We start from the raw sequence: 24,848 nt of genomic DNA on the forward strand, positions 1-24,848 counted from the left end.
GGAGGAAAAAGTTACATGTGCAGGTTACAAAAGCGTACAAAGTAAACATAGAGGTATAATACTGCAATATATGGAGGAAGGCTCCGGGGGACCCACGGACAACGTCGGCGCGGGCGGGGGCCCTGAAGCCTAATTGCTTCCGGACAACGTCAGGACGGGCTGTTAGTGGAGAAATAAAGTAATTGAGTTTAATGACTTTAAGAGCTCACATTAAAGATTTATTTGAAAAAAAACAAAAGAGTGAAGTGACTTTAAGGAATACAGGGAACATGGAAGAGAGGGACAGGAAGTGAAAAGAATGCTACAGAGACAGGGAAGAATATGAAGAGGTCCAGTTGGTCCATCCAGAAATAAGACAAGACAGTGACAGATTTTCTATTAAAGGATGTATATGGAGAAACCTATGTGCAATTACCCTGGTTGAGAATGGATCTGTATGCTTTCATGACAAATTTCCGAAAGTGAGAGAAAAACCTGAGAAGTGGTACAAGGAAGTGTATAGGTTGACTACCATTTCAAGTGGACTGAAGAACCAGCAACATTTACGCCTAATAACGAATCTTTTGTAGAGGTAGCAGACAAATGCAAGCAGGTAGGTAAACATTTGAAGAAGAAGTGCCTGCGAGAGATGTTAATTATGCAGATTTTATGGAAGAACAGTGGAGTCAAAGAACCCAAAAAAGATGGTGCTAGTGCTTTCATCTCTGCATTTGTCATGGGTTTACATCCGGAACTTCATAATCACATACAGCAAATCGAAATGTGCTGGTAGACAAAGAGTATAGACAAGATTTTGAAGCTTGCCAAATACAACAGTGATTGGATTGATGCAAAGCAGCAGACCATCAAGGAGAAGCTGATGGTTGCTCAGGCAAAACAATTTGAGAGGAGTACCCCGAATCAGGTGTTAGGGTTATGTTCAATCTGGAAATGTTGGAATTAATGGAAGGCAAGGTGTGACATTGAGAAAGTGAATAACCCAAATGCAAAGACACTGAAGAGGGATGGTGAATATTCCTGGAATGATTGCAAGCATTGATGTGTTGAAGAAGAACACTGCCTATCATTTCTGTGTTAAAATTGGGCAGTGAAGACTGGAATATCGACAGAATCCAGATAGAATACAGAATGCTTATGTCCCCCAAGTGCAGAGGGACATGCAGTCACTGACTCCGATCCCAACCAGCTTCTATGCAAAGTATGCATGACTAGAAATCGTTTTGTATGAATATTCCTGCTTCCCCAGTATTGCAGCTAAATATTACACGCATAATTCAAGATACCAACAAGGCAAGCCTTCAGGAGGAAGCCCCAGGAGATGAGAAAAAGATGTGGGAGAAATGGTTCATAATAATAATCAGGATTTAAATGTAAGCCCTGGACATAATTATATATTACCAGACTCAATGTTGTATCCCATGGTACGTTATTTTCATGATCAGTCTCAATCAGGAAGGGATGTACTGCTCAGACTTTTTGGAAAATATTGAGAAAATACACATTTAATAAATGTTGCTGAGAATCTATGTTTGCATTGCTAAGAATGTCATATATATATATATATAAATAATGATGAAAAACGACATTGACAAAGGTACTGTGGCAGCATGAACAATGCAGTAATGGAATCTGTGAAAGCAAGCATTTTGCCTGGAGTGGTACTTATTGCAAGAATGCATTGTGGGACTTCGAGTATTTTGACGAACTACGGAAGGAGGGTCTATGATTAAGGCTATACAGCTGAAACGCGTCAGACCAATGGAGACCCATAACACAATGTTGCCGCCCAAATGCATAATAAATGGTGCATTTCATCCTACCAGTGCTTTGGCTATTTGTAAATAGTGCTGGTCGTAATGGTTGTAATGTAGCGGGATACTTCGTTCCCGTGGTTGCCGAGGCTGCCCTGTGGGGTCAAGGGCTCCCGCTTACGAAGGAACTTTGGTGGTAGAATTTGATGGGAGACTGACCCGCTCCTAAATCCAGGATTTCCAGAATTGTCACTTGACTTGAATGGAGAGGAGCAAGGGATGTAAGAGGTACCAGAGTGATCAACAATAAAAACAGCAAAAATATGGAGCGGGGGCAAGGGCGACACACTGGACTGTGAGACCGGTTTGCAAATTGGCCAAAAACTGCTGTAAGGCCATGTGAAAGGAACGGTCGCAGGGCCAACAAGCGGGCCTAGCTGACACTGACTTGAGGCTGCTAGGCTGATTGCTGGCCATCCCCCCAAAGTATCTGCAGTAAAGAAAAGGAGTTGAGTGGCTGTGGGGAAGAGCAAGGCTGCGGCAAGCATAGGGTGCTGTGCTTATCCAGCTCTGGGTCCCTTGAAAACAGGATTTACCATGGGATTCAAGCAAGCCTGGCTGAAAACGACTGTAATGCCAGAAACCGGTCCTGGGAAGCTTGATTCCGGTCCAGGGAAGACATGGCTTGGCAGTTCGGGCTGGACTGTTCCCATGAGGCACAGGGTCAGACTGATTTGCATATGGCCATGTCTGAACTGGGGTGGCGGAGTGAGCTAAAGAACGGTGATGGATTAAACCCAGATCAGTTGACTGGGGGTGAGTGTTTGTATTGTCAACGCTCCGTCCATCACCACCTTTGGTTTTTCTTTGTTCGCCCTGAGTTGGCAGGGTATACTCAGACGTGAGTCCCTTGCTCACTTTGCCACTGGAGTCAAGTAAGCCCGGCTGAAGACGAGTGTAATGCCAGAAACTGGTCCTGGGAAGCTTGATTCCGGTCCATGGAAGACATGACTTGGCAGTTCGGGCTGGACTGTTCACATGAGGCACAGGGTCAGACTGATTTGCATATGGCCATGTCTGAACTGGGGTGGCGGAGTGAACTGAAGAACGGTGATGGATTAAACCCAGATCAGTTGACTGGGGGTGAGTGTTTGTATTGTCAACGCTCCGCCCATCTCCGCCCATCTCCACCTTTTGTTTTTCTTTGTTCGCCCTAAGTTAGCAGGGTATGCTCAGACGTGAGTACCTTGCTCACTTTGCCACTGGAGTCAAGCAAGCCCGGCTGAAGACGGCTGTAATGCCAGAAACCAGTCCTAGGAAGCTTGATTCCAGTCCAGGGAAGACATGGCTTGGCAGCTAGGGCTGGACTGTTCCCATGAGGCACATGGTCAGACTGATTTGCATATGGCCATGTCTGAACTGGGGTGGCGGAGTGAGCTAAAGAACGGTGATGGATTAAACCCAGATCAGTTAACTGGGGGTGAGTGTTTGTATTGTCAACGCTCCGTCCATCACCACCTTTGATTTTTCTTTGTTCGCCCAAAGTTGGCAGGGTATGCTCAGACGTGAGTCCCTTGCTCACTTTGACACTGGAGTCAAGCAAGCCCGGCTGAAGACGGCTGTAATGCCAGAAACCAGTCCTGGGAAGCTTGATTCCGGTCCAGGGAAGACATGGATTGGCAGTTCGGGCTGGACTGTTCCCATGAGGCACAGGGTCAGACTGATTTGCATATGGCCATGTCTGAACTGGGGTGGCGGAGTGAGCTAAAGAACGGTGATGGATTAAACCCAGATCAGTTGACTGGGGGTGAGTGTTTGTATTGTCAACGCTCCATCCATCACCACCTTTGGCTTTTCTTTACCATGGGATAGCCAGGTAAATAGTTTGACAAAGCAACCCCATACCCCTAAGGGGGGATTAACAGTAAAGGCCCTTCTGGAGATCCAAGGTTAAGGCTCTTGATAGACCCTAAAGAGAGCCTCCTGAGACCAGCTAATTTAAGTCATTGTCATGGCCATGGGCTGCGGCTCTAGGGGCACTATTACCATACCTGGTGGTTACGCTGGTGGTCAATCGGATCAGAGCTGTGCTCTCCTACGCAGATGTGCTGTGTCAAATCCTCTACCTCGAAAAATGCATTATGCCTCCTGTCCTGCACTCTACTGGTGGCATTATAATCACCAGTATAATCATCAGTACCGCAAATAATTTCTTCCCTATGTTGTTCTCTTCACAAGGTCTGTAGTTACCCCCCTGCTCTGTATTAAACTGTACTGGACAACAACTACAACGGTAGTGAGTGCATTATGCCCCTGTGCCCCAGACTTCTATTGTGCTCTGCATGCTCTATTATAACTTGTTTAGATATTTGCCATAGGGATCGTTACAACTATGGTCCCTCCCCCACCAACGTCGTCACAGGTGTTCCAAACACGGCGTCCATCTTGGGTGTTGCTCATTTATAAAAAAGAGCCACACCCCTGGTTGGCCGCTCATTATTCACTTGCAGTTTCCTGGATTGGATGCGGTGGAAGTCTGGTGTTGTTTTCTGCTTCAGTTGCTGAGTCGGAGGATTAGTCAGATCGCGACCAGCAGCGGTGGGGACAACTTGATACAGAGAGCAGTCCTAGCACTCTGCAGTACCAGGTAAGAGTGTTCCAGTTCCTTCATTTTTTTCTGTTTACAAATCTGAGCACTGAGAACCCTTTGTCAAAAACTAACCTTTGGATACTTGTGGAACTTTGATAAAACTATTGAATCAAGTTTAAAAACAAACAGTTTGGATAACATAACTTTGACATTGAAGAGCTGTTGACAAATGGATGCCAGTTGATTAATGCTGATTACAAGCAACAAATCTGCAAAGACAATTATGAATGTACAAAGTTGCGTGGCAGGTACCGCCCTATAAGAATAATATATCAACAATCACAGTACAGGTGATTATAACAAGTTCTTCTCCATGTTCTTGCCTCAGAGCTAAAAACAGGGAAGCATTGCACCATCACTGAAAAATAGAGAACAAGCTATGTTAGGTTTTATATTGTGTTTTAGTTATTCATATAGCCTGGTACGTAAATAACCATACAAGAACCTGGGTAGCAATGATTCCCATGTTTTGTCTTATAGCTTTTCTCCTTTTCTTCAGACTACCTATAAGCATCTTGCAGGTGAATATGTTATACTGAATTGAGTACATCATTGGACATATTTAGAATGTAATTAGTCTAACACTTAGTTTACTTTCATTTCAGATCTCCTTCCGAGCTATTCCCTTCCCAACACCCTTTCCCCCACCTGGCCATTCTAATAGGCTGTGTCACAACGGCAATCAGTCTTGGAGGTGGACCCTTCTAGCATTGTGCAAGCTCAGAGGAAATTCGTCCCCTGACAATCATGCTAAATCTGTCAGTGTACAAGAAGAGAGGTCCTTGGTAAAAACCTTCAGTTGCCTGGGTATCCACTGGCCATACTAATAGTAACCAACCCCCTTTTTCTCTAAAGCTATTGCCAATCAAATAATATATGATAATACAAATAGGCGCCCCCTGTCCATGATTTGCCTAGCTCTGACTAATGTCCCAAAACTGTCATGAATGAATAGATTTAAAGATAAGAAGTATATCAAAAGCAAATCCATATATTGGATAAGGCACATTAAGGGATGTTGCTTGATCATCAGAGACAATATCATTAGTACAAGAAGATGTTCCGCAACTGTCTTGCCCTATGATACGATGAGCTGTTCTTTAAGGACAGGTACATTGCTCATCGTCTTGTTGCTTTGGATATTAGATCCTGCCCCCAAAATCATTCCAGCATTCATTTGAAGTATGTGGGGCTGGAACACAGTAGGCCCGCTGTTGTGCCAAACATAGCTGGTTCATTACCAGGCTCTTCAGGGTTGGATAATAATGTTTAACAATTGGAAGGCTCTGGTGTCAGTCCATATTTTCGACCTCAAGTAAGGGTGGCCTCTGAGAGTTCCCCTTCTTGTAAGGTTTGGCACACTTTGACCCCAGTAGTTCTATCATCAGTCCTATTCTAGATGGTGTCAACTTGACTAACTTTATCCCCCTCATGCAGTGTCTGATCCTATAGTCCTCTAATGATTGCAGCAATTTTTGGGCTCACAGTCAATAGTTATGTTGAGTTTAGTTGTTCCACCTGTAGTTGGCAGTGAATTAACATCGCCCTGCTTTGTAGGCCACCTTCTTCCATCGTAAGATCGCAGACATCCACTACAGCTTCAATGCTGTCACCACCCCGGCAACCGCTGAGACCCCTGCTCCCAAGACCACCACCCGCACCAACCGCCTGCTCTCCTGGACCAACATCAACCACGACGACACCATCAAGATCACGAACACTATCCACTCTGGATCCCCAGAAGACCCCTGCCCACTCCACATCTTCAACAAAGCCAGCAGCACCATCACACCCCATCTCTGGAAAAACCATTAACATCTCCTTCGAGACAGCAACCTTCCAGGAGAGCTGGAAGCACGCAGAGATCAACGCCTTACCCAAGAACCCCAAGGCGGAACACAAGGAACTCAAGAACCTCGAAAAGGCCGTCAACAAACAACTGACCGGCTTCCTTGAGGAGAACAGCATCCTAAACCTGTCCTAGTCCGGGTTCCACAGCAACCCTGGCACCCAGACTGCCCTCATCGCCGCCACCGATGACATCTGGACCCTGCTTGACAGCTGAGAAAACACGGCCCTCAACCTACTGGACCTGTCAGCCGCCTTCGGCGCGGTCTGCCACCGCACAGTAGGAACACGCCTGTACGACGCTGGAATGCAAGAGAAGGCCCTGGACTGAACCACCTCCTTCCTCTCTGGCAGAACACAGAGCGTCCACCTCCCCCCTTCTGCTCCGAAGCCACCGGGATCATCTGTGGCTTACCCCAAGGCTCATCCCTCAGCCCAATGTTGTTCAACATCTACATGGTACTGCTTGCCCAAGTCGCACGATGGCACGACCTCAAAATCACCTCCTATGCCAACGACACCCAGCTGATCCTCTCCCTCACCAAAGAGCTCCAAATCGCAAAAACCAACCTCCACGAAGGAATGACGGCCGTCGCCGACTGGATGAGAAACAGCAGACTGGAGCTGAACTCGGACAAGACGGAGGCCTTCTAACCTTCAGGAGACTTCTCAAGACTTGGCTCTTCGAACAGTAGCAGGTTCCCCCCCCACCCCCAGCGCCTTGAGACCCGCACGGGTATGTAGTGCGCTTTATAAATGTTATGATTTATTGATTGATTGATATAAGTTAAGCTCCAGAGGCTATTTTACAAGCATCCACTAACAATATTTGTGTCCAGGCAAAAGTGAAGACGGGTTTAGTGATCCATTCACCTGTTGACAGTGAATTAACTGTGCTTAGTGTGTTAGGTAATGTAACCAATGATATAGAGAGAATTTCTCACACACCTTGTTGGTACTCTGATAACCACTCACCCCCATTGACGTTAGTTACTTGTTGGAATGTGGCTGGCTTCATGGCTACATTGATGCAAACCCATACATGTGAATTCATCGACAATCATGTTATAAGCCTGTTTCAAGAAACCTGGTGTACCAAACCCATATTTACTTAACCTTATGAATTCCTGACAAGCCAAGTAAATCTGGGAGGCCTGCAGATGGGCTAACAATTTGGGAGAAGCCTTCCTCAAGTTGCAAAATTCAGCAATTAGAAAACCAATAGCCCAGACATTCTAGGCATCAAAGTAAGCTTGGGCAGGAACCTAAGAGTGGCATGTTTAAATATTTATGCAAGAGGGGTCAAGGGTAGCCTTGCCTCTGCGACTGTACAATCCCTGGAGGTCTTTCTGGACCTTGGACCACTCCAAACTTGATCCTTGCCAGAGATTATATTGCTATATTTGAGCCTCTTGACAAAGAAGACGTCAAACTAAAGGCAGAGGAGGATGAACTATGGGATAAACCTGAGCTTGAGATTTCTCCAGTGAAAAGATGGACACAAGCCACTCTCCAATTAAAAGCTCTTTCTATCAAACTGGGAGTTAGGGCCACTAATGACCGGACAAAACCAAATTCCATGGGGGCATACAATTATAATATTCAGCTTTCCAAGAGTAGATTCGATTATATCTTGGTCGACTTGAGATTGTGGTGTCTAGTTGATGATATGGTTATTCAAGAAAGAGTGGTGAGTTACCATAATCCTTTGTGTCTAACAATGTCTGCCCATTTTCACAATTATACAGCTGATTCTTCGACTTTCATTAGTACTGGTGATATTGTACACCCGTCTGACAGGCACCAGAAATCTTATCTACCATTTGAAATTATTTACACGTGCTACTGCGCAAGATAAGAGATGGCTGAAGTTAGGACGGTGATCCGTCAGCCATTAATGTGCTTCATAAAATGCTTTTAGCATGTAGCAGCTTGCATTTTAACTACACCTAAAACCAATAAGAAGTCTTTTCAAAAAAGTAATCATTGTTTTAACAGGGAATGCAGGCAACTAAGACCATGAAAAATATTGCCTTGATTTTTGCTACTCGAAAGGCCTACCAGCTTAGTATATTCTAAGCAAAGAAAGAATGAGATAACTATGGATGGCAAAAACTAGCTGAAGCGTGCCTATCTTCAGATCATTTAGGCTTTTGACAGCTGACTGCCAGGTTTGAGAATACATTAGGACTTGAGCCCCAGAACCATGATTCCCCTTCCGAATGCTCTACTCATTATTCAGCTACCTCTCCTGAGGGAGCTCTGTTGCATAGTAACCTTGTGAATCTTAACATTATGCAATATATCCAAGCTGATGTCATGGATTCCTTGACCACCTTTATCAGAGGCAGGGCTCCTGGTCCTGATGGACTACCAGTAGATGTATTTGTACATGATATATATCTCTATGTTGAATACATATTCTTTCTTGCAAATGCCAATGATATAGGCGCTACTATTCCAGATTTGTGGAAGGGTGCTAAGGTAATACCCGTTTATAAAAAGGGTGACAAGAGACTTATGGTCAATAATAGGTCCATTAGCCTACCTGATTTATACAAAAAGTATTTTGCCGCATTGTGCTAGTAAAAATCCAAAACGGGATTATAGAGAATGTCATCATAAGTCTGTTACAAACCAGGTTCCGAGCAAAAACATAAAATATTGACCAGTTCTTTAGATTTCTTATAATTGTTTGGAAGACGATACTGATAGGAAGGGGCAACTTATATATAGACTTTGTCAATCTAAAATCTGCTTTCAACCTGGTACCTCGTCAGAGGCCATGACGGGTTCTCGAGGCAGGTGATGGGCATGAAGTGTTATTGTTATTGCTCCTGCTACATGACAAAAATTTTGCTCATGTGTGTTGGGGACCCCAGGGAAAACTGACCAATTGGGTTCCGGTATCAACAATAAGTTTGCCAAGGTTGTGTATTGGCCACACCTTGTTTGCTTTGTACTTGAATGGCATAGTGCATTTTCTTTCGGATATTGCAGCTGATGCTCCGTCTATAACTAACGCCAAGACACATATCCATTAATTTGCAGAATATACTCAACTGATCTTGAAAACCCCAAGTGGTTTGCAAAAACTCCTAAACAGTTTTGGTGCTTTTTGTATGGAACGTGGTTTAGACATCAATGTAGCTAAAGCACAATTTGTGGTATTCAATCAGCATAAAATGTTGAAAGGGTATCTAATACTAGGGGAGAAGATACTGGAGAGGGTCACACCTTTTGGCTACCTGGGCATCAAATGCTTTTTCAATATATCAATGCGGCCACATATTAACAGGGCATCCATCAAACATAGACAGATTGTAGGTGCAATTCTCAAAGAGCATCACTCTTCATTCACAAAGCCTATTGCACCAGCTCTCCAAGTCTATGAGGCTAAGGCCCTGGGAGCGGCCCTTTATGATGACAGATTATGGGAATCTACTGATTTCACTGACATGAAGAGATCTGAGAATTAATTCCTAAGATCATTAGCTTAACTTCCACTTAGCACATAACTGGATACAGGCTTAAAAAGGTAGATTTTAAAGCTTCTTTAAACCAATTCCAATTCTGGCTAAGGATTTGAGCTACACCGGAGTTGATACACTATGCGGCTGTCCTTGAACATAGATTTGATAGGTTGATAGATTTAATAAAACTTCTTGGTTGCCTCAATCAAAAAGTTACTTCTTTCTTTGGGCTTTGGTGATTTCTGGGTGCATCTATCTGTAGCCCAAGCTCTGTTGAAACGAAGCATGCACGATTGACTGAGTGAAAATACTTATCTATTGTTTCCGCGACTCTAGAGATACTGGGCCCGATTCACAGAATGAACTTAAGACTAAATCCTAAATGTACTACTTTTTGGTATTCACAGAATGCACTTACTACTTTTGGCATTCACAGAATGAACTTACTACTTTTGGGAATCACAGAGGGAACTTCCTACTTTCGGTATTCACAGAATAAACTTACAACTACTAACTTTACGTCCGCCGCCAGGCCGTAATTTTCGCCGCCGGATCCGGAATTTACGGACCTCTGGCAGAATTAACGATTCTGGCCCGCAATTTCCGAAATAGTGCCGTAATTTATGATTCCGGCCCGGAAATTCCGATTCCGGGCTGGAAGATACGAATTTTGGCAGTTGGTCATGTTAGCCAAGGGTAAACACCTGTTCAAGTGCCTACCATCCCCCACCATGGATCAGCTGATACACTGCAGCCAATCCCAGCCAACTGCTCCATTTTGCCATGGTGAATTTTGCCAGTGCTTACCATCCCCCACCACGCTCCAGCTGAAGCCAATTAGCAATAATTTACCAGCACTGTAAAACACATAAAAGCAGCACACATTGAAGCAACATGTTTGTCCACAGAGAGTTTGTGTCTACAACGCTCACAGTGGCACAGAAAATGGAAATGAGGAGAAAAAGGAACTTTACAGCAGAGAAGACCACCATGCTTGTGGAGTTCATAGTCAGGCACCACAAGCACCTTTATGGACTCCCACCCTACTGCACCAGTGGGGAACAGAAGGCAGAGCTATGGCAGCATATAGCCACTGCTGTCTCAGCCTTGGGGGAGGAGAGGCGCACAGTACAGGACATAAAAAAAAGTGGCAGGACGAAAGGCAGAGGGTGAAGGAGAAATACTCCAGGATTGAATTAGGCGGGATCCTCCCTGCTGCATGCCCTAGACCCCCCATCCGGCTCACCCCACTGGAGGAGGATATCCTCACAACAATACACCCCCACTTGGTCCATGAGCTGCCTGTCAGTGACGTCCGCTATGTGGTGCCAGGTAAGTGGAATGAAAAGAAAAAGTGAATGAAAAGATTGTCTGTGTTACACTGTCATTGGTATTAAGGAACTTGTCCAAAGTGGATATAAAAATATAGTCAGTCAGAGACTCATGTGTCCCCCTCTGTATGTGGCACCACAAGTCCCAGAATCCTCTGCATTAGAAATTGCAAATCCCTCCCCCCTTTTGAAAACATGGGCACAGTACTGCAGCCGTACATACACAACCCTGCGAATTCAATAACTGTTCATATTGATTGAAAATGTGCAATGCTATATGGAAATGCTAAATATAGTTAAAAATATAAAGTAGCAATTGACAATTATTAGCAGGGAAGTGCCAGTACCAATGTGACATGCAATTCAAACCTTGCGCAAACACGAATGCGTTGCGTTTAGATTGTGGTGCACTGTAGCGCAAGGAAAAACAGATGTGTGTTGAATCTGATGGTGTGTAGGGGGGTTTGCTGGAGTTGTGTCGCAAGAGCGATGCAACTCCAAAAATGTCCATGCACTGCCCATACCTAACATGCTGCGCCACTCCTTACGTCTGCTTCAAGCAGGCGTAAGATTGCGTTGCAGCGGCCTCTGAAAAGTGACTCTGTGAAACCTTGTAGATTTCACTGAATCACTTGTACGCGGCATATCCCAAAGGAATGTCCACCCTGGCTACATCAAAGCTGACACAGGTTCAATGTTGCGCCCAGCCTCACAATGTGAACCTTCACCATAGAAGCGTCACGTTGCGAATAAATCTAAATGTGTCGTCTCTTGTACACCACCGTTGTGTCACAGAAGTGATGCAACAGCAGTGTAAATCTTATTCAAGGAGCTTGAAAACCTGCCACAAATTCTCCAAGAAGTAAATCACCCTGTGCCAGCCTAAATCACAAAGCAGAAGGTGAGAGTATAATCAGATATAAATATGTCATACACATATTCTGTTGTCCATTTTCCACTCTGCGACGCCATTACATCCCCAACACACCACTGCTCCTACCTGCCCCGTCTGCGGCAGTACTTCACAACACTGTTAGCACGCCGAAGATATGGCCAAATCCCCGAAAAGTTCCACAAGCACATTTCCCATTTGTTTACATTTCTCTCTTCTCACCCATTGACACATCCAGCCAGAGCACAGACAACTGCAAGAGAAAAGGTCACCGCATCTAATGGGAGGAATCAGCATCGTACGGAGAAAGGCATGACAACCACACTAACTGGTAAGTCAAACTGGCCAGGAGATGGTCAATATGCATACATTGTCAGGAGATGACAAAGGGACAAATAGTGCACACCTGTGTAAGTCAACCAGTGAGGTAAAATTTGCTTAATTACAATTGGAGTTGTCAATGGACATTCACCTTTACCATATGACATTTGTGAACAGCGAAAGACAAAATATAAAATGTCTTGTCTCATCATACCTTTGTAATTGTGGTACACAACATGTATTTCACCAACAGAGCCAGACCAGGGAAACCAATCCTGTAATTGAGGGCCACAACTAGTCAAAAGGTGTACCCACTATATTGTAATAGTGTCTGTAGACCTAATCAAAAAAGTCTATTTGCACAGATATGGAAATGAAAAACAAACAGTGAGATACCAGTCTCTGTAGTATTGACAATGCATACACTGTCCAACTTCAAATCTTTCCAACATACATTAAATTGCACAGTCCATACAGCTGGTCATGTACTGTGTACATTGGATGGATAATTTTCTGGGCATCAACAAAACACAATAGTGGACCTTACCTCTGGATTCGTAGGCATGTCATTGTGATATAGGTAGCATCAAGGTAGTGGGTCCATTATAAGTGATATGTGGGATCACTCCTTATATTATGTCTAACACACTTCTGCAACGGTGGTGCCCACAACTGCTTGAGCTCGTCCTCTGAGCCAGAAATTGAATGCATCACATGTGGCAGCAGGAATGTAAAGTTACAAAACACACTTATCATTATTGTGGAGAAGTGTGGCTCACTGGTTAGAGCAGGCAGACCCTAAAGCAGAGGTCAGACCCGAGACCAGGGTTCAATTCCCAACGCGGCAGGGTCTTGAGCTCAAATGTCCATGGACTCGATAATTCTCGCTTCGGTGCCTGACCTAATCATGGGTTCACACTCTGCAACTCTGGGCATTAAGCTTGCTTAATCTCCACAACGGCCCCCCGCGGCGGGATGCCTGGCTTTCACCTTGGGGATGCCCTGTAGGGGCTATCTCACAGGGAAAAGCGAGGACGGGTTCCCAAGGCAAGCGCGGAGATACCCCTTCGGGGGTCGATTCTGGCGCTATATAAGAAACATAATAATAATAATAATAATAATAATAATAATCATAGTAGGTACAATGCGGTCCTCCCAGAATCAAAGACGCACACTGACTTCTGCTACTAATGACATCTGTCCAGGGACCACACACTGCTCCGATGCTCTGCCAAGGTAAGTCAACCTTGCTCATGCTCATTAATTGTGCCTTTCACCTCCACCGTATGTGTTGTACAACACTGTTGTCCTGCATCTCAATATGCTCACATAGGGCATTTGAACACATGGCCGATCAGACCCTGGTGGCAAATGAGAGGCTGACACAAAATGTACGCCAAGTGTGTGCAGAATGGACATACAATAGAAACAATGTGTCATATGAACTGACCAAAACACAACAGGCTTGCAATTCAATGATAGGATGAATCCCTACCAAACTGCACATGGTTAAATCAAAATTAAATTGGTATGGCTGAGGCACACACTGGTGCCAGTTGTGTACCTTTCAGATGGGTGTAGGGGCTGCTAAGGTGACTCTTCATGCAGTTACACCTGCAAAATGAATTGGCTGAAGACTAACACGATAATCCAGTGCAGGCGGGAAGCCTCAAAGCTTCTCACCTCATCTGCAATGTGTGATCTTAACCAAATTTTGTTTTCTGCTTGCCTCCCTTCTATCATATTCACATGTATAGGTGAGTGTTTGACATATGAGGTTTGGATGTCTGCTGCACAAGACACTATCCGTTGTCATGTAAGTAGTACCATGATGTTGGAAATGGAGTATGGGAACTGAGAACACTCAAAGGATGGACATTAGTAATCTGTGTCCTCTCATTCAAAAATGAGCTGTGTGACCTCATGGGTAGGGATGCACAAATGGGCAACATCATGTCCCTGACAACTGCACATCTCACACATGAACTCCTTTCTGACTTGTTAACAGACAACATTACACCCATGATAAAAGTTAGTCTCAATGGTAAAGGTGAAATCAGTGTGATGCAGATGAGTCAGGGTCATTTATCCCCTTCCTTGAAATATCAGTAACCTTCTCATACACATTTGTCAATTGATGTGTCATCTTATTGATGTCAGTGCTGCATGGATGTAACAGCTGTCAAATGCTGCTTGTGAGCAGGTGCCCACATGTAAAGTCAATAAGGTAAACATGCTGCACATCGTCCTTGATTATCCGCAAATGGTAAATGAGAATGACATGTTGGCTCATAGCTACAATCTGTTTTACTAAAATATGGACATGTATTTCTCATCACAAGTGCTGACAGGATGAGACCACTGCAGCGGACAACATCCCGGGTGATGCATGACATCCTGGCTGCAGCTGTGAAACCGTCGCGCACCTGTCCTTCAGGTAAATCGGTACAAAAGGGGGTGGTGATGGACGGAGCATCTGAATCAATCAAACACTCACACCCAATCAAAAGATCTGGGTTTAATCCATCACCGTTCTTTAGCCCACTCTGCCACCCCAGTTCAGAGATGGCTATATGCAAATCAGTCTGACCCTGTGCCTCATGGGAACAGTCCAGCCCGAACTGCCAAGCCATGTCTTCCCTGGACCGTAAACAAGCTTCCGAGGACCGGTTTCTGGCATTCCAGCCGTCTTCAGCCCGGCTTGCTTGAATCCAGTGGCAAAGTGTGCAAGGGACCCACGTCTGAGCACCCCCTTTTGTACCGCTTCAGGTAAATCGGGCATGAGGTGTGTCACCAGCTTAGATTACTAAGCCATGACAGAGACCGAGATCCCTTTTTGCATGGAATCAACAGTTGTTGTTTACAAAGTGAAATACAAACCTGGAGTGTCACATATGCCTGTCTGTCAATTGGTGATGCAGATCATTGAGAATGTAGTTTCTACCCTCTACAGCTATGTCTACAACAACTATGAGGAGACAGGTGTAGCAGGATACACCAGGGGGGAACGCGAAGGGACAGCAAGTTGTGGCTGGAGCTGATGAGTTTCCTAGTATTATGTACATCTCTGTGTAACACCTCAGTGCTATGGTGTGAGCAGTCATTTGTGGAGGTACCCTAACCAGATCACATGATCCTCATCTTCTGATGCAAAGTACAGTTAATACAACCCTGGTGTTGCAGCACATGTAATCCCCGGTCAGTCACTAATACGGTTGCAACCTCTGTGTTTAAGATGATGCTAATGGAGAGGATGACAGACCGACAACCAGTGCTGGCCGACAGGGAATCAGAGGGGAGAATCCCCTGATCCTCCAGGCAGTAATGTCGGATCAAGATCATGAGGACGTTGACTTTGAGGAGGATGATGAGCACATATCCGTTGACTCCAGGAAGGATGATACTGATGTCACGGCATCACATCCTCTGCCAATCAACGCTCGTCTGCCTCCTCTCAAACAAACATATCATGTCCTCGGCATAGATCAAATCAGCCACGGCTCACACATATCCAATCACAGACATCACTCCCTCACAGCCCTAACGTCCAGGACCGACATCGTGGTTCCCCTACCCGCTCTTCCCTACGCAGTCTAACCCGGCCGTCCTCTCCACCGTCTGTGGGAAGTACCAGCCCTTTTGTGGTGCAGGCATCCCCTGGGCACCCTTCTTCTGTCCACAGTCTTCCACCTGCCACCCCCCCTGTTGTTCGACCTGCTCATCTCATCCCTGGCAGACACCTGCAGAGGGGGCCTGCATGTGGCGATGGTGGCCAGTGGGAGCAGGACTTCTACCAACAGCAGGCAGATGTGAGGCAGGACATTCGTGCCATAGGGGCTACCCTGTCAGTCATGCAGGGGTCCCTGCAGGACATGGTCCAATTCCCTCAGGGGGTGGACAGGGTGTGCCAAGCTTTGGATAGGATGGATAGCGCTTGGCAGGAAATGTCTAGGAATATGACTGACCTGATATCCATCCAAAGGGAAGAGAGCGCAAGACGCCATGCCTTGGCCATGAAGATGATGGAGGGCATGGTGAGAGTGATCCAAAGTCTCTCTTCACGGCCAACCCAGGGAGGGGAACAATCATATCGGCCTGCAGGACAGAACATCCACATACCTGTAACACCAACTGTACAGCACCACAGCCAAGGTACACAAATATAAATGTTTTTGTAAATGTTTTTGTACTTGTATAGCGCACAGCTACCCGCAGTGGATTTCCTGGTGCTTGTACGAATACCGCAAGGGAATGTGGAAAATTAGGAAAAGTGATATACATAAGCAGTGTTCATTTGCCCTTTCCCATTCCCTTCCCTGTATGTTAACCACACCACTCCGCCAGTAAAAGCCCGTGCCCACATATACCTGATAGCCATTTCAGGCACCATGGCCTTTTCGCCCGCTCATCGGAATCCCCGGCTTCTCTCCTGCGCGTATTTGAACCCCCCCCCTTCTCACATGTATAGATCATGAAACCCTCTCCCTCTGCGCGACCCTGCTACGAAAAACAACCCTCCTGCTTGACCCACGCAAAGTCCCCCATTCCTTCTTGAAGAAGCATCCCTTGCCTCAGCTGACATAACCCCCCCCAGCGGTATCTGACTGCCCTCGTTCTCTCATGTGCGGGTCATAAGACCTCTCTCTCTATGCGACTCTGTCCCTGTGCGCACCCTGGCTCTCCCCTCCTCCCTTGCATGGACAAGTCATAAACCTTCTTCTTCTGCAAGACCCTGTCCTTGGGAGTCACGGCCGCACCTGACCAGCACCTCCTTTCCTTTTATGAATAACCCCTCTGTTAGTAAACCCTCCCTCCGCGATGGACTGTCCACACATGTCCGAGGCCATCGCCTAAGCCGGAAGATACTGTTTATTGCCCCTTATTGTATGGAGTCAGTCCTCTTCAAAGAACCCACTATTGATCCTGGCTTCCCCACCCCTTGGGATACGATCAGGCGCACATATCCTAATAATCAGCAGAATACTCAGCTACGTCACTGCCCCTTCTCTTATCGACAGTTCAAGGGTCTCTATTGTAAACGTATGTGGGGTAGGATTGACATGAGGATTATGGGGATGTCTTTTCTTTGTGTCACAATGTCCTGATTGTAATGCCAAGTGTTTTGTAAGGTATAAAAGACGATGTCTCAGCTCACTTGTTAGAGCACCTCCCGAAAGACACTGTGTTTCGTGTCCGAAATGACAGGCTCTCCTCATGAGTAATAAATCCTGTTCTTATGATTCCTGCCTCCAGCGCCCGTCTCTTTATTTGGTAACTATTCAGAACGGAAACTAAGAGGCGACTTGCGCCAGCAGTCCGGGCATCGATACTGATATGGGCTCACATTTTACAGGAACCCCTCCTGGCTTTCCCTGTGAAGTGTCCACTCCTGGTCACCCCCATGGTGCAGACCAGGCATCCCTCTCATTGTGGGGGCCGTTGTGGAGACTAAGCAAGCTATTGCCCACAGTTGCAGCGTGGGACGCATGATCAGAATAGGCACTGAGGCGAGAATATCTGGTCAGGGGAATTAATGAGCCCAAGAGCCGCCGGGGCAGGAATCGAACCCTGGTCCCTGGCCAGAGCTCTGCATCGAGGTCTGCCTGCTCTAACCATTGAGCCACACTTCTCCACAAACACACCAGCACCCTGAACAGGGACCCCCACAACCCCCACCACCTGCACAAACACCACCAACCTCTGGACAGTCACTCCTACCACCCCCACCACCTGCACAAACACCCCCAACCTCTGGACTGTCACTTCCACCACCCCCCCACCTGCACAAACACCACCAACCTCTGGACAGTCACTGCCACTCCCACCACCACCACCACCTGCACAAACACCACCAACCTCTTGTGGTAGTGGGTTCTTCAGGCCTACATACTCCGCAGAATACCCACTACACCATAAGAACTGTTGGCACGGAAACTAGAAAATGCAAAAGACAAGTTTATTAAGACCCCATGGGGTGGTGGTACATTCCTACAGCACCCTTCGGTAATGCAAGAAGTATCACACCGAACATCGGTGCAAATCCTTCTTTTATACAGTTTTACAGTAATAAAAAGGTAGGCGGTACACATTTACAGAGCTTTAGGTACATATATGGTCATTTTTGGAACACAGCCAACTCATGGGAGGAGCTATAACACCACTGGTCAGTTTGGCGGAACATTCCTAAGGGATGACTGGTCAATCTGAACTGCGCATGTGTGAGCTTGACCATTACTAAAAATAGCCTGTTGCTGGGCAAACTCGAGTGGTCAGTGGTACAGAGGAAGGACAAAGGGCATGCTGACCACGAGGCAACGCATTCTCTAAAATGGCAGCCGATACATACAAAATGGCGTCTGACAACTATAGTCAAGATAAGGGAAAAGTACGTGTAGCAAAGCTTAACGCTAACCCGATCACCGTCAAATTACGACAGACGACCCTTTTAGCGTTTAGCGGAAGCTACCTCATAGTGGACATAGTCGGGGTACTCATCTTCAATATCAATAGACATAATTTGTGCCACTTCTTTATGAAACATTTGTTCATGTTTAGCAAAGGCTCGTTTGGATGGAATGCAAGCAGAAAGGCACATGGAGCATAATACAGGGCCACACTGAATACAAAGACATAAAAAGAATAATAACCCAATTATTACACATAGGATCGTCAGCAACTTCCAACCCCAGGTACTAAGTATTGAGCAAAACCACCCCGAAAATGTCCATGTACCATTATCAGGATGTATCTCGGCAGCAATTTTATGTAATTTAGATATGGCATCATAAACAGAAGGTGAGTTATCGGGCACATATACGCAGCAACTACTTCCGATAATGCGGCATGCTCCTCCACGATCAGCTAATACTACATCTAACACCATCCTGTTCTGGAGCGTAACAATTCTAGTTATCTGAAGCTCCTCGGTTAAATTTCCTAATGCAAAAGCAGTATCATTGGCAACAGCTTCTACAACACGAGTTAACCGTCGTATTTTTCGAATATTCAGAGCAGATCCAACAAAAGAAAACAGACCTAAATTAAAATCGACATATTGTTGCAACGCAGTGTCCGTTTGGTCTATGTCTTCAAGGACTAATGCTCTCTTTACCCTGTTCAATATGAAATCGTGGTAAAGAATGTAGTTGTTATGATACATAGGTGGGGCAATAAATACAGGGGGTAATACAAAAGATATATAACATGTTTCTAACCATCCTATAGGGAGACGATGATAGCATTTATTTCCACATATAAAATACGTATTTCGGGAGGCCACAAATGAAATGCCATTTGGAGTGTCAAAGGTAAGAGTGGTGTTACATTCACTTCTGCCAACTGGGATTGTACCTTTATTACGAACACAGAGATCGGCTTTGGTATCAATAACAGTAATTACATGTGAATTGGACATATTTACATTCCGGTGATTATTATAAACTCGTGGTGCCGACACGTTGTCGGGGCGGTACTCCTCCAATTCAAACTTAGTTCCTTCAGCTTGCGGATAGCCATCTTGATCATTGTAGCTTATCTTATTTAGTCGAAAGAGCAACCCCCCTTTCGTTGGCCATCGCAAAGTGAATAGGAGTGTGTACCAGGCATTGCAAGAACCATTATGGGAAAACGGGAGTGGGATAAGCGGTGTGCCTCCTTTCTTTTGATGTCCCACATACCCAGCAGTTCGAAGTGTTATTCATATTGTTGGTGTGATGCAGAATCTGAATAAAACTGTTGTTCAAATAAGTTTGTCGGTGCCGCTCCTCATAATAAGGCAGAGTAAAATGGAAATGTTCGGATGGAATCGGGGTAGTTGGCAACAAATGTTCTCGTACTGGCACCACAAGTTCTACTACCCAGGCTATCACAGCTATCACAACAATTGTCAAAACAAATAGGACTGCACCAAGAATTCTCTTGTCTCGCACTGCAGAAGATGCCATTGTTCAAAGTTCAAAATGTCTCAAAAACACAACTAAAAAATAAAAATATGAGTGCTGAGCTCCGAGGTAGCCGTTCGTTTCTTCTCCGAGATTCAAGACGGGTGTCGCTACACTTGGCAGAACAGATCCCCCCCTTGATATTCCCGGCTTCCGTTTCACAAACCTGGAGCGGTAACTCAACCAGTCTCGCACAAAACAGCTGCTTTTCTGGATCGCAGATTGTATCTTTCCTTTCCAGAAACAGTGTGGTCCGGGAAGGCTCCCTCCGATTCGGCAGACGTTACAGCTGGGCTCTTCTCCTCGTCCAAGATGTCTCAAGAATCAGACAGTACAGTTGGGCTCACCAGATCCGGAGAGACACGGCGGCAGTGAGTAGAGTGCACCCACCGCTTCCTGTTGGTAACTCGCACAGCCGTTCGAGTTGCGAGCAATACCTGCTCGCGGCCACGCCACCTTGGTTCCAGACTGCTTGTTCTCTCGCAAAGAACGGATCATAACATGATCCCCAGGACGAAGATTATGAGCCTCTCCAATAGAGTTGTCAGGGAGCGCTTCTCGAACCTGTTGATGAATGGAAAGTAAATCATTTGTTAATCGTGCCAAATAATCGTTCATCATTATACAAGGCACATCATGTAACAATCGAGGCATAGGAACTCCCCATATATTCATAGGCCTTCCAAACACCACTTCATAAGGTGTGAGGCCAGTTCGGAAGTGGGGCACTGATCTGATAGATAGTGATGCCAATGGCAGGGCATCTGGCCATTTCAAAGATGTGGATGCCACAATCTTTGCTAGCTTTAATTTCAGAGTAGCATTATATCGTTCAACAAGACCTGCTGACTGAGGATGGAACACAGCATGAAATTTCTGCTGGATTCCCAATCCCTTCATCACGTATACCACAATTTTCCCAACAAAATGAGGACCATTATCGCTCCACAAAAATTTACAAACGCCGTATCGAGGGAAGTACTCTTTGAGCAAAACCTTAGCTGTTGTCAACGCTGTATTATCCTTCGTGGGGAAGGCCTCAATCCATTTACTGAAAGCACACACCACCACTAAGACATACTTACGGTTATTACAACGCTCAAGCTGGATGTAATCCATTTGCAGTACTTCAAACGGTGCAGTAGGTGGAACAAACCCTCCTTTCGGAGTATGCGTCCCTTTTGCAGGATTGTGCTGTAAACATATCAGACAGGTCTGCACTACTCTTTTGGCCGTATTGGCAATCTCAGGATGCTCCCAAACTCGCGTTAACAATCGGGTAATTGCGAGAGCTCCAACATGTGCCAATCCATGTGTCATTTGGACCATCGCCTGCAAGTAAGCTGCAGGCAATTTCCATCTTTCCATGTCTTTGCTTCGCCAGCAACCCTCATCATCCAGCACTCCCTCAGCTGCCCAGGTTGCAAGTTCTGCTTCAGATGCTGATTTCTGAATGTCTAATATCTCCTCTATAGCATCATGCCATCGCTCAGCTTGTGATTTCACCACATACATTGGCGAGCCATTTCGTGACATAGCCGTTTGTCTTGCTATACTGTCTGCAGAAGCGTTACCTTGTCCCACTTTGTCAGTGACCTTTTTATGTGCACTGCATTTGATTATCACCACTTTCTTTGGACAAAGCAACGCATTCAAAAGATCACGCACTAGTTCTCCGTGCATGATGTGTACTCCATGCGAAGTTAAAAACCCGCGCTCTCTCCAGAGTAGGCCAAAGTCATGCGCTACTCCGATGTCGTACCGGCTGTCTGTGTAGATGTTCACACATAGGCCAGCACTCAATTCACAGGCTCTTGTCAAAGCGATTAACTCTGCTGCTTGGGCCGATTTCTGTGGTATTCGTGCTGTTTCTACCACTGTCTTAAGTGTCGTGATCGCATATGCTGCAGAAGTTGTACCATCTGGCAGCCTTAAACACGATCCATCAACCCACAGTTCCCCATCCACATCTGGAATGGCGTATCCTGTAAGTCAACACGACCCTTTGTTTGTTCTTCAGTCAGGAAAACACAATCATGGTGTTCTTCCTCCTGGCCCTCAGCAACTGGATACGGCAATAAAGTGGCAGGGTTCAGGGTAGCACATCTCTTTAGTGTGATGTGTGCTGCCAGCAGTGTGAGCTCATATCCTGTTAAACGTGCACTCGTGAGATACTGGGTTTTCGTTTGATTTAGCAAAGCGTCTACCGCATGGGGAACTAACACCAACAGTTTATGTGACAAAACTATTCCCTCACTCTGCCGTATAGCTACTGCTGTTGCTGCAACTGCTCGGAAACACCCAGGTAAACCTCGTGCCACAGGATCAAGTATTGCCGAAAAGTATGCACAGGGTCTCTGCTTATCCCCGTGTGTCTGCAGTAACACCGACAATGCACAGACATCTTTCTCGTGCACATACAACGTGAAAATCTTTGTGGAATCTGGTGTACCTAGCACTGGTGCAGAACAAAGGGCTTGTCTCAATTGTTCGAAAGCAGTCTGACATTCATCTGTCCATTCAAGAGGCATTGGTGTAGTTTTGGACAATAATGCTAACAAGGGTTTTATAATGTGTGAAAACCCCATTATCCACTGTCTACAAAAGGACGTTAAACCTATAAAGGCACGCACATCTCTCTGAGTGCGGGGGACTGGTGTATCTAAAATTGCTTGAATTCGATCAGAAGTTAATGCACGTCCCTCCTTAGACAAAAGATAACCGAGGTAGGTCACCTTTGGTCTACAATATTGAAGCTTTTTCCTAGAAACTTTATGATTGTTCTGAGCAAGAAAAGAGAGCAAAGCAAGAGTGCTCTCCTCACACTGTGCATATGTGTCTGCAGCTAGTAAAATATCATCAACATACTGGATAAGAGCTACTCCAGACTGTAAATCAAAGGAATCAAGCTGTCTTTTTAAAGCCTGGCTATAGATGCTAGGACTTTCTGTATAGCCTTGAGGAACTCGACAAAATCTATACGATTTATTATTTAACGTGAAGCCAAATAGATATCTGCTGTCGGGATGGATGGGAATGGAAAAGAAAGCGTTTTTAAGATCAATTACAGAAAACGTGGTGGCAGTAGGGGGAACCAAAGTAAGTAAGGTGGTGATATCAGACACCACCGGGTACTGGGGCTCTACAATTTTGTTTATTTCTCTCAAATCAATAATAAATCGATAGACTTTGTCGTCAGTGTCTTTCTTTAGGATCGGAAGAATCGGGCTGTGACAAACATTGTAGGGAACTTCCTCCACAACTCCTGCAATAATCAAATCCTGAACAATGTGCGTCAGGGCAATTTCACCTTCTCTAGATATCTTGTACTGGGGTACACGTGGCAAAGACACCCCCTCCTTAACAGTTATTCGAATAGGCGAAATGTGCATCTGTCCCACATCCGTGTCAGATGTAGCCCATAACGTGTGTGGGAGAGAGGCTAATGCTTCAATTTCCTGCATGGTACATAGTCTTCCTGCATCTGGATAATTGTCATTCAAAATAACCCGCACTCCTTCAGGAGCGCAGCGTATTGTTGCTCGAAAATATTTAAGCAAATCTATGCCCATAATATTGTCTGGGGTATGTGGCGACAATAAGAATGGGCACAGGCCAAAGAATCTGTCAATGTAAAACGTAAGAGGTTGTGACAGTGGGCTTGGAGAGGGTGTTCCATCGAACCCTATGCATGTAATCGTTTCGCCAGACAGGGGAGCCCTTGGAACCAAGTTTTTAGACAGAGCACTGCGAGTAGCTCCTGTATCAACCAAAAACTGATCAGTAGAACCCAAAACGCCCGCTGATACATATGGACCTCTTTGATCTACTGGCACTTCAACCGATTCCACACCCCATCCTACGCAATCCTATGCGTGTACATAATCCTGAGACTCCACATTCTCAACCTCCGATATCTGGTACTGATTCCGTCGATCAAAAGTATTACGCTCATCCTGACCACGACCCCTCGCCTCAAACCTACCACGATCACTTGCTCCACCTCTCATCCCCGAATAACTATTCCGTGTCCTTCCACCTCCTCGACCACGCTGACTACGTTGCTCATGAAGCACCGGACAATCTTCAGCCCAATGCCCAAACTCTTTACAGTATGCACATTGGTCCTCAGCAATGTCAGTACGACCATAAGACGTACCATACTCTCCTCGCCTGCCTCTATCATTCCCTCTTGGCTGCGTAGCACGAACCTGAGCCAACATCACCTTCGTCTTCAACTCCTTCGCTTTCTTATCGATACTTTCTTTAGCCTCTAATTCCTGTCGCTCATAATACTGAAAAACAAATTTATTCAAACATTAATTGCATTTATATACAGTGCAAAAACTGTATATAAATGCAATTAATGTTTGAATATTGATTAATGTTATTGCTTTTTGGTGTGTCTTTGACAATTGTCTTTATTCGACTGTGTTTCGTTCACCTTGTAAATAATGTATATTGGTATGTGTGTATAAATGTAAATACTGTATTCATGTATTCACTGTCGTGATAGTCTTTGGTTTGCCCATGCGTTTTGATAAATCTAAAAACCAGATAAAAATTAAATAAATTTGTTTTTGGTACAGAAGACCTTGGTAACGTAGTACATTTTGACTGCGTGACTGATACTAACGATACA

This window comes from Lissotriton vulgaris, chromosome 4_1 (assembly GCF_964263255.1).
Source record: "Lissotriton vulgaris chromosome 4_1, aLisVul1.2, whole genome shotgun sequence".
NCBI classification, from domain to species: Eukaryota; Metazoa; Chordata; class Amphibia; order Caudata; family Salamandridae; genus Lissotriton; species Lissotriton vulgaris.